Raw genomic sequence first — 15,067 nt, 5'->3', positions numbered from 1 at the left:
CTCTATCATATCCCCCTTTAGTCTCTTCTAAACTGAACAATTCCAGTCTTCAATCTCTCCTTATACAGAAGCTGTTCCATACTTCTAATGATTTTTTTGTTGCCTTTCTCTATTTTTTTCCAATTCTAACTTTTTTAATTTTTTTGAAGATGAGGCAGTGAGAGCTGCACATACATTAGAGGTGTGTGCGTACCACCGATTTATGTAGTGGCATTATATTTTTTCCTAATTGTTCCTGACATTGTTTGCTTTTTTGGACTGCTGCTGCACACTGAGCTGATGTTTTCAAAGGCCTAGCCATGATGGCTCAGATCTTCTGTGTAGTAACAGCTACTTTAAACTCCATCACTTTGTTTGTCGAATTGGGATTATATTTCACAATGTCCATTACTTTGCACTTATAGTGTTGAATTTCATCTGCCATTTTAATGCCCAGTCACACAGTTTTCTGAGATCTCTCTAACTCTTTGCAGTCCGCTTTGGACTTACCTATTTTTGAGTGATTCTGTAGCCTCTGCAAACTTTGCCACCCTGCCATTTGCCCCCTTTTCCAGATCATTTTATGAATGTTGAACAACAGTGGTTCCAGCACAGATCCTTGGGGTACTCCACTATTTATCGCTCTCCATTGTGAAAATTGACCATTTTATTCCCATCCTTTGTTTCCTATCTTTTTTAACCAGTTACTGATCCATAAGAGGACCTTTCATCTTGTCCCATGACTGCTTGCTTTGCTTAAGAGCCTTTGGTGAGGGATCTTGTCAAAGGCTTTCTGAAAGTCCAGGTACACTAGATCAACTGGATCACCCGTGTCCACATACTTGTGGACACCCTCCAAGAATTCACGCCTCTCCAAGCTATTAGATTTCCCTTTACAAAAGCTGTAGTGACTCTTCCCCAACAAATTTGTGTTCAGCTATGTCTCTGAAATTCTGTTCTCTACTATAGTTTTAAACCAGTTTATCTGGTACTGAAGTTAAGCTTACCTACTGTAATTGCTGGGATTGCCTCTGGAGCCTTTTTTTAAAATTGGCATTACATTAGCTGTCCTCCTGTCATCTGGTACTGAGGCTGATTTAAGAGAGTTTACAAACTACAGTTCTGCAATTTCATATGAGAGTTCCTTCAGATCTCTTGGTGAATATCATCTGGTCCTGGTGACTTATAATTATTTAATGTATCACTTTGTTCCAAAACCACCATTACTGACGCCTCAGTCTGGGATGGTTCCTCAGATTTGTCCCCTAAAAAGAATGGCTCAGGTGTGGGAATCTCCCTCACATCCTTGGCAGTGAAGCCTGATGTAAAGAATTCATTTAGCTCTCCACAATGGCCTTATCTTCCTTGATTGCTCCTTTAGAACCGTCATCATCCAGTGGCCTCACTGATTATTTGGCAGTTTTCCTGCTTCTGATGTAGTTAAAAATATTTTTGCTGTTAGGTGTAAGGTAATATGCAATATTGCATATTACCTAATAAAGCCACACAGTTCACTTTTGGAAATCCGTGTTAGACATGAGGCTTGGGCATTTCTGTGTGCTGTAGAAATGGCCTGGTGCAACTCTTCTGGGTTTTAGGGCAAGCCAAAGATGAAATCCATGCTATCCTGTTGTAAAAAGGAGATTAAACAGTTATCCTTGGATCAGTTAATTGTGCAGTTATTCATAACCAATAAAGATATGTTCTGCTGCCTTTCTAATAGGCACAGCTGTGAGCAAATGGTGAATGAATTCTTAATTTAAGTTTGTGCTCAGTCAGCTTAGATGTAGGATTTTATCTGAACAATAATCAAGCAAGACATTGATTCTCTAATTTAAACAAGGTTATGTGGGGTTATGTTTCCTTGTGCCTGTGGCTCAGGTCCACTCCAGAGACTGCATAAAAGCAGTTCAGAATTTATTGCTGTTTAGGCCAAAAACACACTGCCTCTGAAAGGCTCATCAAGTGTCATTGCCATCGTAAGCAAAGGCTGCGGAAGTTATAAGAGGATAAAAGCATAATTTTCTGTACTAGTTTTATATTAAAGGGTATGGTGGGGGAATGCTTTCCAAAATTGGTCCCCACCTGTGACTCATGCAAATATAGAGAAGTGCCCAGGCTCCTCTCCCCTACACAGCTCTTATGTTTACATTTACCTTGTATCTTTTTTTTTTTATCAAATTATCACAGTTGCTCTGGATGAACGTATTTCTGTTCACTTGGAGAGAGTGCCACAGGCGCACACATTCTCACTTATCTCAATCATGGATGAAAACAGCCTGAATGACCAAACAGACTGCAGCTTCCTCTTTGTCATGTTGCCACTGAACTTTTGAGCAGCAAGTCTCAATAAGCTTTTCAAGTTCAGACACTGATGTGTCACACTGCTGTTTTCCCTTTAGTGCGGGTGAAGACTAGCGAAAGTATTTTATAAACCAGAGCTGTTTAACTAACTGAAGAAGGGTGTGTCAGTGAATGAAAACTATGTGCCTTCAAACTGATTAGAGAAGTGTAAACTTTTGCTCAGAGCAGATAATGAGCAGGCAGCTAGTTCAGCAGTATGGTGTTCTAATGAAAAGCAGCACAAGCTCCTGAAGGTTGTAACTTCGCAAAAAGCAGATTGATCTCTAAAATTTTCTCTGGGGAGAACTGTTCCTGGTATGAGACCCTGCATGCTGAGTGTAAACCCAGATCCCTTTACATTAGGGTTTATAATGACCAAGAAGGTAAACCCCTTACCTGTAAGCAAGTAGTCATTTAAAATATATAACTACAGAAACACAAAGAATTATATTTAGTAGGGGGAAGGAAATGATTGACAGTTCAGCTAGCATGGATAGGACTTGGATAGATGGCATCCAACAGCCTACATGAGCCTCTTCGGGTTCTCTTTTGGGTGTGGAGCCATGGGTTTGAGGCAAGAAGGAAAGCTATGGTGGTTTTGTGAACTTGGCTTTAAAATGTAGCATTCTTGGCTCTCTTGTTTAGGGTGGGAGGGGTTAAGGAGCTGTGTGTAATCATACAGTGTGCTTGGCCTACTGCCAGAAGTACAAAATATTGTTACTCTTTCCTTTTTGTTTTTAATTCCTTCACTGTAAACTGGGCTAGTCATCAGGGGAAAGAGAGAAAATGGTTTGAAACAGAGTATTGGGCGTACCCCTCTACTAAACTTTGATCTGAAGGATTCTGGACCTAGACATTGATGGGATGGGACTATTAAAACAGAGCATTGAAGTCAAACAAGGACTGTGAGCCCAATCCTTCCGCTCAGCTCACTTCAGATGGCATTCGCAGTGCAATCATTAACTCTCAAGCCCTGATTACTGTTCTGATTGCTCTTGATATCAGAAAGTTAGTGTATATGGCTGCCAAGCGAGAGTATGTCTACACTGCAGTTAATAACCTACAGCTCTTTGGGGCTCTAAGGGGCTGTTTCATTGAGGTATAGATGTTTGGGCTTGGGCTGGACTGGGCTGTAGGACACTGCAAGGTGGGAGGGTCCCAGAGCTTGCACTGCAGCCCCAGCCAGAATGTCTATGCTGCAATTAAACAGCCACAGAGACAAAGCCATGTGAGCCCAAGTCAGCTTACTCAGGCCAGCCACGTGTTTTTAGCTGCAGTGTAGACATACCCTGAGTCCAACAACTGCTTACAGACTTTGAAAGCTTGTTGTCCTGTCAAAGTTCCTTTTTTACAGAACCCTCCCCTCACTTTGTGTATTGGGACTGTGGGAGGCTGCCAAGTTAGACTACAGGACAAAAGAAGCAGAGGGGGGGTGTCCGATTTGTAGACGAATGGTGCATTTCCTAAGCAAATCTAACAAAGGGCCTTTTAATAACCTTTAGAGACATGCTCAGCTTTAACTGTAACCTTGATCCAGCCCTCCCATAGAATAATTCCTTCAGTGGCTGAGTGATCCCTCAGCTACTTTAGGGAGGCAATAGCAATTGTTTTGAGTTTGGGGGGAGGGGAGTAATACCAGTATGGGAGTACAGCATCCAAACTCTGATGCTTTTGATCATTCTTGCCTCCCCCAGCTCTTCCTAACTGTCACTATTTGCTCTGAGATATTACTGATTTTAGGTGATAGTTTTGCTCTGTAAACCAACAGGTGAGCATACAATAATGGAGTCTCTAACACTGGCATTGTCAAAGCACACTAGTAACTCTCCACTTAAGGCTGTAAAACAGCTTCTGTTTTAAGCCCAATTCTGGAAAGCCACCTGCACCAATTTTTGCCAAAAAAAGTATGTGTATAATGTTACTAATTTGAGCTTCATAACTCAAAATGTTTGCCCAATTAATCTTAGAATTTCCACTAAAAAATTCTCCACCAGAGAAAGACTAAGCAGATTATATTTCAGGCCAAAGGATTTTTTTTAAGGGAAATTCCAAGTGTAATTGGGCAAACATTTTGAGATATGAAGCTCAAATTAGCAACTTTTAAAATGTTCCTAATATCTTTAGGTCCACTCAATGAGCAGTGGGATGCATGTAACTCTCAAATATAGGGAATGGATAGCATAAGCAACAGGAATTAGTATTAACATGTCTTGAAAGGATGAGCTTCCATATGAGGAGAGATTAGAAAGACTGAGACCATTCAGCTTAGAAAAGGGTTGACTAAGGGGGACCTGATGAAATTAGTAGGCAGAATATTTAAAACTAACATAAGGAAGTACTTCTTCACACAACGCATAGTCAACCTGTGGAACTCGTTGCCAGGGGATGTTGTGAATACCAAAATTATAACTGGGATCAAAAAAGAATTTGATAAGTTGATGGAGGATAGGTCCGTCAATAGCTGTTAGCCAAGATGTCATGGACACAACCCCATGCTCCAGGTATCCCTAAACCTCTGACTGCCTGAACCTGGAACTGGATGACAGTGGCTGGATCACTTAATACAGTAAAAGTTGGTGAAGTGCCAGATAAAACAGTCGGAAAGCTCTATAAATGGGCACTTCTGATCTTCAGTGAAATTCCGGTTTATAGCCCAGTTGGGGCATGGGAGGGAGTATGGAGTGTGGGCTCTGGGAGGGAGTTGGGATGCAGGACGGGACTTGGGGCACAGGAGGAGGTGTGGGGTACTGGATCTGGGGGGCATTCACCTTGGGTGGCTCCCCACAAATGGTGACCTGTGCTGGCTGCTCCTAGACAGGCGCACAGTCTGCTCCGCACACTGCCCCAAGCACTAGCTCCGCAGCTCTCATTGTGGGAGCTGCAGGGGCGGCACCTGCAGGCGGAGGCAGTGCATGGAGCTGCTTACTGCGCCTCCACCTAGAAGCAGCTGGGACAGGTTGCTTGCAGGGAGTCGCTTGAGGTGAGTGCCATGGCATCCTCCTCCCGCGCCCTAACCTGCTGCCCTCACCTCTTCCCACACCCAAACTCCCTCCTCCTTAGTTAGCCAGCATTTTTCATTACCAGCACCCCTCATCCCCCCTAACATGCTGGATAAAACAGCTTGTACTGTAATTGCCCTGATCTGTCCATTGCGTCTGAAGCACCTGGCCCTGGGCACTGTTGGAAGACAGGATACAGGGCTAGATGGACCATTGGTCTGACTCAGTGTGGCCATTCTTATGATGAATGTTAATGTTTTGTTTTTATGAGTGACAAAGCTCAAAAGTAGGCCCAAGTGAATTGTCATTCCTTTGCTTTCATGTGTTGAAGGGGTAGCTATTAAAAATGTCATTGGCGAATTCTGAAAACTAGTCTGGTTCAAGAGCCAGTTCCAAAACCTCCCCATTCCGTGATGACCGCAGTGGTCCTGTATTGAAAGACATGGCATGGTCTGTTGGAGTTAACCTTTCCGCAATGAATTGTGAACTTGAATTGTATCTCTGTTGCTCTCCTCTTCAGGATTCCACCAACCCTGAAAAGGTACTTCAAGTTACTTGCTGTCTGATTTAGACATTGAAATGCTGTACAATAAACCAGCCTTAGCATTCTCTGCAGGAGTAGCACTGTGTCCACTGAACATTATAGCAGTGTTCTCTTTTCTCTTGGCTTCTTGCTATCAGAACACCTGCTTGTTCTGCCTAGTTTTACACAGTAATTCACTGATTGTACCCCTCCCTTATTCTCGGCACTAGAGACGTTGCCTTTCAACTTCCCATTAAGAAACCAAAAATATTGAGAGGCTTCACTGATGTTATGCCTGGAAGGTTTTTCAGAAGAGTACAGAAAAGTCAGTTTCTGCTACGGTCCTCTCCCACTGTTTAAAATAAGTGCTCTTTGTTTCAGAAATTAAAGCAGTTGGTGCATCTGATCCACTTTTTCTAGGCAGGTGGGCATGGTTACAAGTAGCTTTATCTGCCTGAGTATATTGGCAAGTGCTTAACACAATTTGACATGAAAGAATGAACCTGGCACTGAAAGTTTTATTCTATTTTTCTTTCTCACGTTTTTCCCCTCTGCCTCTAGCCCATTTGGCTTGACAACTGCAGAGAAAGATTGTTGCATTGTTGGCTTAAAACTTTGGGTTCAAAGCTGCAGCCCTGAATTCAGTAAACCAGTACTTATGAACTGTTTTGGAAGATGAGTAGGCACGTATTTGGACATGTCTCATTCCTTCCCCGCCAGGCATACAAGCCGCAACAGACTCTTCACTCCCTGAAGTGCTGAATACCAAAGATTATTGACACAGGTGTGGCTCATCTCTTCAGCGAGAGCCATGAAAGATTTTTTTTAAGCAGTTTTATTAAAACTTCCAGAACACTGAGTAATTTGTGGTGCCACTTTCCTTGCATTCTTTTCACCGGCTAGACTGGAAGAATATGCACATTTCTATTAAAGCATGACTTATTTTTTGACCCTCTGACTACCTGCAGAGAAACCTGCTGTTTTATTTTACATTTCTGGCATTGTAACTTTTCTATTAAATGTTCTTGAATGGTGCCAGATTGAGAGCTCTGGAACTCTCTCCCTTTTCTTACAGAGCAATGACAGCATCAGTGCAGACCTTCCACTCTTATCCCATATCTTAACCAACCCTTTCATGCCTAGAGGTGATTTCTCTTTGCCTCCCCACCCCCCCGCCGGCTTGGTCTACAGTACAGTTAGGTTGACACACAAGGTAGTGTACGTAAACCTAACTTTGCAAGTTACTAAAATGTAGCTCCCACCGATGTAACTCACCTACTACACCAATTTAACTCCACCTTCATGAGAGACATAGCACTGAAGTCAATGCAGTGTCCAGTGTAGACACTGCATTGCTGACATTGACTGTTGCTGCCTTTCAGAAACCCTCCAACAATTCCAAATGCTGTCAGGTAAATTGGTGCAAGTGCTCCTTGTGAGAACAAGCACCGCCGACACAAAGAGCATAGCATGGATGTGTAAAACCAATTCAATGACATCGACATACAGCCACCACAATAACTTGAGTCAATTTAATTTTGTAGTGTAGACATTGCCCTCAGTCTCCAGGGTGTATTCAGTCCTGGGCCTTTCCGAGAGTGACAGCAGAGGTGCAAATAGTGCTACATGTGCTGATGGCTCATTTTTGTGTTATGGACACGTGCCACTGGGAGACAAATTGAGATTACCAAGACAGCAGTCTTTTATACCATTTTAAACTTCCTTATAGCAGTGCATTGTGCGTGCTGGAAACTAATTTGGCACAGGGAATCCTTCTCTAGACAATGCTTGGTGGATATGAGTTTCTGATGTGCTTCCTAGAGAATGAAAATCTTTGTTGCACCCTTTTTCTGCTGGCATAAATAATTAGCCCCACAATTGCTAGGATAATGTGCTTTTTCATTGATTTTTATTAACTAACCTTGCATCTTCTTATCTCTCATTTTTCAAATTAATGAACAATATCTGTTTTCTCCGACACTTGCCCAGGGTCCTTCTCTAGCGTTAAATATCTGTCTGCAGCAGTATAGTCCCCTTCAGTTGTTGCTCTTACCAGGTCTCTGAATTTCTGCTCTGGCACTTAATTTCTTTCTCTAGACTTTGAAGAAGGAATTTCGATGGGATGTACATAGCAAAGAATTATTGTGCAAGAAGAAATTCCCTTTGCCAGCACTCTTTCATTTTTCCATTGCTGTTGTTGCTGAGATCTAAGTTTTCTCACAACTCAGCTTCACCTTCGATTTAATCCTGCTGTGAAATAATCCATAAAGAAAATTGTCAAAATGATTTGACGTTTCAGTCATTGCCATGTGATACTGATACTTAGCATGCGTCTGACGAAGTGTGTATTCACCCACGAAAGCTTATGCTCCAATACATCTGTTAGTCTATAAGGTGCCACGGGACTCCTTGCTTTTTACAGATCCAGACTAACATGGCTACCCCTCTGGTGCGTGATATTTATGATCTCTCACAAAGTTGCCATTCTTTCTTATCTGTGGAATCAAATAGAAAGCAGAAATGGGATGAGAGAAGTTACTGGGTTCATGGGCTTCCCACAGCAATAAACAGCTTTGTTGAGCTTGTTCACTTTTAATGGGAATTACCAGAGGCCATATTTGGCTACTTTTTTGACTAAACTTGTTGCTTTCATTCAAAATGGAAATCGCCTGAATCCGAACTAATAGATAAGAACTGCCATATTGGTTCAGATCAAAAGGCCATCTAGCCCAGTATCCTTTCTTCCGCCAGGTGCCCCAGAGGAAATGAACAGAACAGGTAATCATCAAGTGATCCATTCCCAGCTTCTGACAAACAGAGGCTAGGGACACCATCCCTGGCCATCCTGGCTAATAGTTCCTCCATGAACTTATCTAGTTCTTTTTCTTTTCTTTTCTTTTTTTAAGCCTGTTATAGTCTTGGCCTTCACAACATCATCCTCTATGAAGGATTGACTGTGCATTGTGTGAAGAAATACTTCCTTTTGTTTGTTTTAAACCTGTTGCTTATTAATTTCATTTGGTGACCCCTAGTTCTTGTTATGAGAAGGAGTAAATAACACTTCCTTATTTACTTTCTCCATACCAGTCATGATTTTATAGACCTCTACCATATCCCCCTTTAGTCGTCTCTTTTCCAAGCTGAAAAGTCCCAATCTTATTAATCTCTCCTCATATGGCAGCCGTTTCATACCCCTAATTATTTTTGTTGCCTTTTTCTGAACCTTTTCCGATTCCAATATCTTTTTTTTTTTTTTAAGATGGGACAGCCACATCTGCATGCAGTATTGAAGATGTGGGCGTACCATGGACTTGTATAGAGGCAATACGATATGTTCTGTCTTATGACCTATCCCATGCTTAATGATTCCCAACATTCTGTTCACTTTTTTGACTGTTGCTGCATAATGAGTGGATGTTTTCAGAGAACTATCCACGCTGACTCCAAGATCTTTCTTGAGTGATAACAGCTAATTTAGACCCCATCATTTTATATGTATAGTTGGAATTATGTTTTCCAAGGTGCATTACTTTGCATTTATCAACACTGAATTTCATCTGCCATTTTGTTGCCCAGTCTCCAAGTTTTGTAAGATCCTTTTGTAGCTCTTTGCAGTCTGCCTGGGACTTAACTATCTTGAGTAGTTTTATACCCTTTGCAAATGTTGCCACCTCACTGTTTACCCCTTTTTTCCAGATCACTTATGAATATGTTGAACAGGACTGGTCCCAGTACAGACCCCTGGGGGACATGGCTATTTACCTCTTTCCATTCTGAAAATTTGAGCATTTATTCCTACGTTTTATTTCCTATCCTTTAACCAGTTACCAATCCATGAGAGGACCTTCCCTCTTATCCCATGACAGCTTACTTTGCTTAAGAGCCTTTGGTGAGGGACCTTGTCAAAGGCTTTCTGAAAATCTAAGTATGCTGTATCCACTGGATCCCCCTTGTCAACATTCTTGTTGATCCCCTCAAAGAATTGTAGTATGGCATGACTTCCCTTTACAAAAACAGTGACTTTTCCCCCAACAAATTATGTTCGTCTATTTGTCTGACAATTTTGTTCTTTAATATAGTTTCAACCAATTTGCCTGGTACTGAAGTCAGGCTTACTGGCCTGTAATTGCCGGGCTTTTTAAAAATTGGCATCACATTAGCTATCCTCCAGTCATTTGGTACAGAAGCTGATTTAAATTACAAACTACAGTTAGTTCCTTCAGAACTCTTGGGTGACTAGCATCTGGTCCTGGTGACTTATTACTGTTCAGTTTATCAATTTGGTCCAAAACCTCATTTAATGACACCTCAGTATGGGACAGTTCTTCAGATTTGTCACATTAAAAGAACGGGAATCTCCCTCACATCCTCAGCCATGAAGACCAATGCAAGGAATTAATTTAGTTTCTCTGCAATCATCCTTGAGTGCTCCTTTAGCATCTCGATTGTCCAGTGGTTGTTTAGCAGCCTTTCTGCTTCTGATGTACTTAATTTTTTTTTGCTGTTACTTTTTGAGTCTTGGATTAGTTGTTCAAATCCTTTTTTGGCCTTCTTAATTATATTTTTACACTTAATTTGCCAGTGTTTATGCTTCTTTCTATTTTCCTCACTAGGATTTAACTTCCACTTTTTAAAAGCTGCCTTTTTGTGTCTCACTACTTCTTTTTCTTTATTGTTTAGCCATGGTGGCACCTTTTTGGTTCTCTTACTGAGTTTTTTAATATGGGGTATACATTTACATTGAACCTCTATTATGGTGTCTTTAAAAAGTTTCTACACAGCTTGCAAGGATTTCACTTTTGGCACTGTACCTTGCATCAAGAATTGCCTCTCCTCTTGTGGGTTCGAGGACTAGCTGCTCCAAGCAGCAGTCATATAAGGTCATTTAATCAACTTCACTGGCTAATGGAAATGAGCAGAGGTGGATTCAGAGTTTTGGCAACCCCAGTCAAGTGCTTGTTTGCTCCAATTGGTCTTTAATTGGTCTGTTTGGATGATCAATGAGAGCTGTTTTGGTCTTTTTTTTTTTTTTTTTTTTTTTACTGCTCTTAAACATGTGTATGCCACTGTATTTGGGACCATTGCTTGTGATACCAAGAGCCCTTACTTTGCACTCCTGTAGCTGAAGCTTTGCTAATGCTTTACAGACACCAAACTCCTCACTCCTGTGAGGAAGATATTAATCCCATTTTAAAGGTGAGGAATCTGAGGCACAGAGTTTCAGTGACTTGCCTCAAATGCCACCGTGATCCAGGCTCTGCAACTAAACCAGAATACAAGAGCCTTGGCTCAGGGCCCTTTGCTGTAACCCCTGGTTAGAAGCTGCTACTCTGAATAACAGATATATTCAAAAATTATTAAAACATCATGTGTAAAATGAATGGAATCAAATTTCAAGCAGGAACTATTTTAAAGACTCTTCTGCTATAGTGGTTCCTTTGTCTAAAACATTTTATCACTTTCATACTTAGCAAGTCTTGGTTGGCTGGGTGTGGTGTGTGATGTTTGTTTTTTTTTGGGGGGGGTCATAGAATTGAAGTGAATTTTGCAGTGGATTTGTACAGACTTAATATAGCTTAAAAAGTAAAAGGCAGCATCAGCTGGGTGTGCCCTGTCTTTTGATAAGTCACTAGAGATAGGGAAAGAGTCTGAGGAGTTCTTTGCTATCTTGTTCGTTCTTCCTCGCTGTCTACAACAGGGTGACACCTCAGTGTGCAGACTGTATAGAAGTCTCATATTGCAATATGAAAACAGCCAATTTTTCCCTATAGGTGGCTCGCCTCTGTGCTTTTCAGTGCTTTCATAACATGGGCCCAGCGACTTCCTCTCATATTTCTGATAAGTTCATTTTCTCCTCCGGAGCTGGGCAGTTTGCCTGGAACCATGTGACAGAGCTGGCAAACAGGATGTAACCATAGGAAATGGGCTCGTATTGGGCTTTCTCCCGGGATTCTCCTTTTTTCTTTTTTATTTTGTTGAGAAAGGAAATAAAACTTTGTACGTTCCCGCCCCCCCCAGCACACACACACTTGGACTTTATTCTGTTTACCAGCTTCTCTAATGTAGCATATGTTACAACTGACAAACTTTGGTGGGTGAGAGGTGAAATTGCCATTTCTTTCTGCAGCTCACTCTTCGCTCTTAACTCCTCAAATCTGATGGATTTTAATATTTTGTCTGTCTGTTGTAGGAATGACTAGGTCATCCAGCTAACTACGTATACTGGAGAATGTGCATTGCCTGGAGATGAGAGAGGTTGAGAAATTAATCATAAACTCTTTCCTGTCTGCATGTAGGTATTCTTCCCTCTTGGTTTGTTATAGCTGGTAGTGGAGATGAAGAGTTTGCGTCCAGACTTTAGATCCTTTCTGCAGCAACTGCAGCAGAATGATACTGTTGCCTAAGCAGATTCTTTAATAAGAGACAGTTTTTCACCCCTCCACCCAGTGAATGAATTGTTGTAGAGAGAGGAAAAAAATGTCCATTCACTTCTAGCTTTACCTATTTTCATGTGGGGTGAAACCTGCTGTAATGACCCTACCACCAATAGGCAAGTGTCTTTGTATTGGCCAAACACTGTACTAAAAACTTGGATTAAAGGTCATCTTCTGCTAGGCAATATGTTCTGCTAAACCCTGTGGGTGGTCACAAGTGTTGCTGTAACTACTTTTCTTCTCTTTCCAAATGTACTTTTGTGTAAATAGCTGTCCCTGTAACAAATCCGTCTCTGCCAGCCCAATCTCCAGTATCATCAGTGTGCTTTGAATCTGGACACTGAATTGCAACAATCAGTCGATTGGTTTAATTTAGTGTCTCTCCTGATGTCCAGCCATGTCAGCCTGTCAGTCAGCATGTTCTTGTTTTGGCTGGGATTGAACCAGTGGGAACTGGCATCCATAGTTACACAAGGTCCCTGGCTTTGGAACTCTCTACCTCTCACTTTTCAGGGCACTGTACCCATTGTGATCTGCATATATGGACTTGTTTTTACAACTTTGTTCAGTAATCAGATACCAAGTTGATGAGCACTAAAGAAATGTCTAAATAAATCACAGATGGCATCATGCCTCAGGATGCCCAGGCTGGGAAAGGATAACAGCATTATCAAGGTGCATTTAAAATTATTATGGACATGTCCAAAGGCCATGATCAGAATCATGGTCCCATTGTGCTAGGTGCTGTACAAACTAGTAGGACGACACTATATACTTTGGAATAGGCATGGACTAATTTTAGACGAGATGGAACGAGCGGATATAATAAATGAAAGGAGGGAGGATTTGATTAACAGAATAAGATCGCGCTAATTATGTGAAAACTTTGGTGCTTCTAACCCATTAGATCACTGGTCCCCAACCGTTTCCGGGTGGCAGGCACCAGATGACGAGCCATCGTGGCCGGTGGACAAGCATCCACCGAAAAGCAGCGTCATCAAGAGGCGTCACTTTTTGGCGGTGTCGTCTCTTGATGACGCCGGTTTTCAGCAGCATTTCGGCTGATGGTTCTCCGCCAGCCAGTCCGCAGGCACACATAGATGCCACGGCAGGCGCCATGGCGCCCACGGGCACTGTGTTGGGGACCACTGCATTAGATTATTTTAATAGATGCTAATCAGCAGTGGTGGGAAACTAGAGAGTGTGTGGGTCTGGCTTGGTTGAAATAGCATGGGAAAGGAGAAACCCAAGCTGGTGAATTGGACATTGACTTCTCAGTCAATCCAATTTCACAACTTGGATCTTGGATCCTATGTCCCTCTAGCCATTACATGCTTTCCTTCCCCACAAGGTAGTTATCTTCCCTCTCTTCCCTGCCCCCCTCGCCTTCTGCATGATTAAAATGCACTCCTAGTAATTTTTGCCACTGCAGCTGTGAAGTTGATGATAGTTCTTGCCAAAGGGTACTAATCCTAACCCCAGTATCTGCTGTGTTCCACAGTGTGGGTGTGAGCTTTGTACTGGTTTTATGGATTTTATTTTAGGAAGGATTTTGCAAGCATTGTTGTAAATAAGTCCATTCTTTCCATCCAATAAAATGGACTTTTTTTGATAAATCTTCTGAAGCTTAAATTCTTCAGTGTCAGCTTCATATTGTTTTCATTTCCTTCCTATGTTTTAATCTCTGTTCCCACTGAGGGGATTGCTGTTGAGTTTTGCAGTGGGACCTGATGGTAGGCTGCATTCTTATGTGTTTTTTTTAACCTTCCATAGTGTGGACACACCCTGCAGTTTTGTTGGACTGAATCTCTTACCAACAGTCCATATCTTGCCACAGTAGGATGAGTTTAACTAGAATACGTTGCTTTCATGTTGCAATTTTTACATATAACAAGCAGAAACAGTGCCTGTCCTTCATCAACAGGTATGAATCTATCTTGGTGGTTCAGTTTAATAATAAATACAACCGCTGGGCTGCCAGAGGGAGTGTCTCATTGCCCAAGGCTTGAAAAAGACACTTGCCTACTTGCTTAACAGTAGTAAATGGGGAAACTTTTTCTGAATGCTAGCAGAACAGCAATACTGAAACTTAAATAGCAGCTGAAGTCAGTCATTGGTGAAAATAATAATCTTGTAAGTCTCACTAAACTGCTCTGGAACACACGGACCAGAAATCATATGGCTTGTTATGCATAAGATCGGTCTAGAGATCTTAGAAATGTAGGTGATCGGAGGTCCCTAAAATCTGACTCTTATATTTCCTTGCTCTGCATCTCCATCCACCTGCACCAAATGCTGACCATTAGCAGCATCTCAGTAAGATTTATTCTCACCTTCACTACTGTTCAGAAGCTGTAAGCAACAGTAGTGAAACTGACCAGTCTCGCTAATGTCATGGTGTGTACCACTGCTTGGAGTAGCTGTGAAGAAGTAACCTGTTGATTGAGGGATGACCAGCAGGAGGGAATAGATGGCAATGAGGAGCTGACCTTCCCAGTAGGGGAGATGACGGAGAGAATTGTGGGGTACACCTTCCTTGAGAAGGGTGAGAGGAGAGCGATGGGAAGAATCTCCCCTTCTAATGGGAGAAGAAGCAAGATGGACTATTTTATCTGAAGAAGTGGGTATTCACCCATGAAAGCTCATGCTCCAAAACGTCTGTTAGTCTATAAGGTGCCACAGGATTCTTTGCTATTTTATACTAGTATTCCCTCTGTTCTGAGCACCAGTGGCGCTGCAGTAGTGCAAGCTTTGTCTTCAAACAGGAGGTTTTCTCCAAGGTCTGCCTT

The 15,067-nt window shown here is 41.9% G+C and overlaps 1 protein-coding gene and 1 long non-coding RNA gene across 4 annotated transcripts in view; one reads left to right on the top strand and one right to left on the bottom strand.

Annotated features, from left to right (window-relative positions):
- Window positions 1–15,067, top strand: part of SAP30BP (SAP30 binding protein) — a 59,518-nt gene that overhangs the window by 13,961 nt on the left and 30,490 nt on the right. The gene's annotated exons all lie outside the window — the stretch shown is intronic.
- Window positions 407–2,412, bottom strand: LOC127032953 (uncharacterized). The gene is made up of 2 exons (XR_007768974.1): window positions 2,136–2,412; window positions 407–1,606 (listed from the first exon to the last, which is right to left on the bottom strand). It is a non-coding gene; the product is annotated as an uncharacterized LOC127032953 (long non-coding RNA).

Source organism: Gopherus flavomarginatus, chromosome 12 (genome assembly GCF_025201925.1).
Source record: "Gopherus flavomarginatus isolate rGopFla2 chromosome 12, rGopFla2.mat.asm, whole genome shotgun sequence".
Classification (NCBI taxonomy): Eukaryota; Metazoa; Chordata; order Testudines; family Testudinidae; genus Gopherus; species Gopherus flavomarginatus.
Note: the sequence above shows the minus strand (reverse complement) of the source record. Positions and strands in the feature narration are given on the sequence as shown.